This window comes from Eriocheir sinensis, chromosome 16, assembly GCF_024679095.1.
Source record: "Eriocheir sinensis breed Jianghai 21 chromosome 16, ASM2467909v1, whole genome shotgun sequence".
Lineage (NCBI taxonomy): Eukaryota > Metazoa > Arthropoda > Malacostraca > Decapoda > Varunidae > Eriocheir > Eriocheir sinensis.
The window spans coordinates 20,328,513-20,332,286 of NC_066524.1; positions in this window are offsets into that span (position 1 = coordinate 20,328,513).

Consider the following 3,774-nt stretch of genomic DNA (forward strand, 5'->3'; position numbering starts at 1 on the left):
ACGATAATTTAGGAACGCTGCTGGAGGCTTGATAGATGAAACGGTATAGTCTGTTCATGCGCGTGGCGAGTGAATTAAGATCTTGGAAAATTTCACAAACATCGTACCTTGATAGCGTTCAGGTGTCTGGATGCTTGCGTTACCAGAGATTATCGAACACAGAACAGATCTCTTAGTTACAGATCCAAAACTATCGTACCAACACATAACGTCATTCTATTAAATTTTTACATACAGTACATATCAACGTTGCGTCTCGTCAGGAAGTCTTACGGCGGTTAAATAATAAAACGAAATAAATAGACACATGTATGGATAGTTTTAACACTCACCACTCCGGAGAACTGGACTGGCTCTCATTGTGGTTGGTGGTGGTGGCGGTGATGGTGATGGTGGTGGTGGTGGTGATGGTGATGGTGGTGGTGGTGGATGCAGTGGGTGGAAGGGGGGGAGGGGGGGGTAGCAATCCATTAAGCCTTAACACTTTCTGCCACCCACCTGTTCAGACACACACACACACACACACACACACACACACACCTGTCGTCACCACCTGCAGAGAAGAGAGAAAGAAAACAGTGTATGACGTGGGAGTTTATAATTATTAAAAGGACTTAGAACAGCATTTTAATAATTATTGAAAAAAGATTATCTACAAACACGAATAAAAAAAAACACAGAATCAATTAAATAAACGGAGGAAAGAAACACACAAACACACACACACAAAAAACTAACAAAGGAAACGAAAGTGAAACAGAAACAAGGAATGAATATAAAACACTAAAACCGCCCGTAAAAAAAAGAAAAAGTAAAACAAGATCAAAACGAAGCCAAATAATAAAAAAAGGACAAGAAAAAGAAGAAAAGCAGTCAAAGTGAGATTCGCAAAAATGAAAATAAAAATAAAAATATCTTCAAGGAAACTACTTAAAAATATTCAGTATACAAGGGAGTGTGTGTGTGTGTGTGTGTGTGTGTGTGTGTGTGTGTGTGTGTGTGTGTGTGTGTGTGTGTGTGTGTGTGTGTGTGTGTGTGTGTGTGTGTGTGTGTGTGTTCTCCCCTCGCACGGCAGTTGTCTTTATCTGAAACGAGGGGAAAATTCTCTCTCTCTCTCTCTCTCTCTCTCTCTCTCTCTCTCAGTGTGACCTAAGCGCATTATAACACAAAGAGGAACACAAAGAAAACTCATTAATATACTCATAATATTCTACCTTCAGTATTTCCTCTTCTCTCTCCCTCTCTCTCTCTCACTCTATCTATCTATCTATCTGTCTATCTATCTGTCTATCTTCCCTTCCAACGCCATCTTCCTCTCTCTCACATCCCTTTTATCTCACTCCTCCTCCTCCTACGCCCTTCAGCCAAGCGTAGGAGGCCAGGACTCCCGCCACAGCTTACTCTTGACACTCTCATAAAGGGTCCTGATATCCTAGAAGTCCTGGAGGATAATGTGTGTACCCTTCGCTCCCTCGTTCCTTCCTTCCTTCCTTTCTTCTTTGTTTGTCCTTCTCTCTCTCTCTCTCTCTCTCTCTCTCTCTCTTATTTATTTTCTCGTTGTTTTTCTTTTCTCTGTTTTTAATGATTGTAATTTTTAGGTGTATCTTTTTTTTCTCATTCTTTTCCTTCAATTTCTTTTCCTATCTTTAGTACGTGTTATTTTCTCCTTTCCTTTTCTTATATATTCTTCCATACTTCTCTTTTCCTTCTTTCCTTCAGATATTCTCTTCTCTTTTTTCTCTTTTATTAATTCAACTCTCATTTCTATTTCCATTTTTTTTTTCCTGTCCTTTGTTTAGTTCTTCTTTCGTTTATTGTTCCTTTCCTTCCTTCCTTTCTTCAGCTCATCACGTCTTTTTATTTATTATCATTTTTTTCCCTGTTCTTTTTTCCCCTCAATTAACTTAACTCTTTCCTATAATTTCCCTTCCTTCTTCCTTGCTTCTACTTCTCCTTTCCTTCTTTCCTTCTTTCAAATAATCACGTTTTTTTATTTTCTCTCATTTTCATCTCCCTGTTCTTCCTTTCACTCAATTAACTCTTTCCTATCATTTCCTTTCCTTCTTCCTTGCTTCTACTTCTCCTTTCCTTCTATCCTTCTTTCCTTCCTTCAAATCATCACGGTTTTTTTATTTTCTCTCATTTTCATCTCCCTGTTCTTCCTTTCACTCAATTAATTTACTCCTCCTATTTTCCTTACATCTCTCTTATTTCTTCTCCAATACTCCTTTCCTTCCTCCCTTCCTTCAGATATTCATTCCCTTTTTTTATTTTCTATCATTTTCCTCTCCCTGTTCTTCCTTTCTCTCAGTTAATTTACTCCTCCCATTTTCCTTCCATCTCTCTTATTTCTTCTCCAATACTCCTTTCCTTCCTCCCTTCCTTCAGATATTCACTCCCTTTTTTTATTTTCTATCATCTTCCTCTCCCTGTTCATCCTTTCACTCAATTAATTTACTCTTTCCTACCGTTTCCCTCCATCCTTTCAATCACCTCGGTCACTTCTTCCACCTTCCTTCCCTCCCCTCCAATCCCTTCCCTTCCTTTCCTCCCAATCCTCTGTACGTCAGTCACGGGCTTTCTGATCCTATAGAGAGAAGAATCTGCACTTGTCCCTTCACGGCAGATTTGAGGCACCTTCCTCCTCTATTTTTTCCCCTCATTTTTCCTTTCCTCACTATTTTTTCCTCTCCCTTCCTCAGTCGCCCTTCTTTTTCCTCTCTCTCTCTCATTTCCTCTCAGCCGTTATGGGTCTTCTAATCTTTATCACCATCGGGAAAAGGTTTAAGTTACGTCTTTTAATAGTTTTTTGATGTAGTTTTATCGATATTCTTTTTTTTTAGTGTCTGGACAGTATAAATGAAATAATTGGTGAGATTGTTATTTTCTCTATCTCATATTTATCTATCATCTGTTGCATCGGGAAAGGTTTAAGTTACGTATTTTTTTAGTTTTTTGATGTAGTTTAATTGATATTCTTTTTTTAGTCTCGAAAGTATAGATGAAATAATTGGAGAGGTTAGTATTTCTCTATCTCATGTTTACTTATCATATATTGCATCGGGAAAGGTTTAGGTTACGTATTTTTATAGTTTTTTGATGTAGTTTTACCGATATTCTTTTTTTATTTAGAGTCTAGAAAGTATAGATGAAATAACTGGTGAGATTGTTATTTTCTCTATCTCATATTTATCTATCATCTGTTGCATTTACTTCTTCGGTATAGAGTTCGTTTCGTTCTTTTAATATCTTTTTTTTATAAAGTTTAACCAATATCGTCTCTTAGTATCTGAATGTTATTTCCTAGTTTCTTTATATATATAGATTAACCATTATCTTCTTTTAGTAACTCGAAAATATAGCTAACAGAAGGGAGGGGATTATTAATTCTACATCATTTATTTACTTTTCATTTCTTGCATCTTCAACGGGAAAGAATTTAAGTTTCGTTCATTTTTTCATATAGTTTAACCGATAATGTCTTTTTAGTGTCACAGAAGTATAGCTAACAGAAGGGAGGGATTATTATTTCTACATCATTTATTTACTTTTCATTTCTTGCATCTTCAACGGGATAGAATTTAAGTTTCGTTCATTTTTTCATATAGTATAACCAATATTGTCTTTTTAGTGTCACAGAAGTATAGCTAACAGAAGGGACGGATTATTATTTCTACACCATTTATTTACTTTTCATTTCTTGCATCTTCAACGGGATAGAATTTAAGTTTCGTTCATTGTTTCATATAGTTTAACCGATAATGTCTTTTTAGT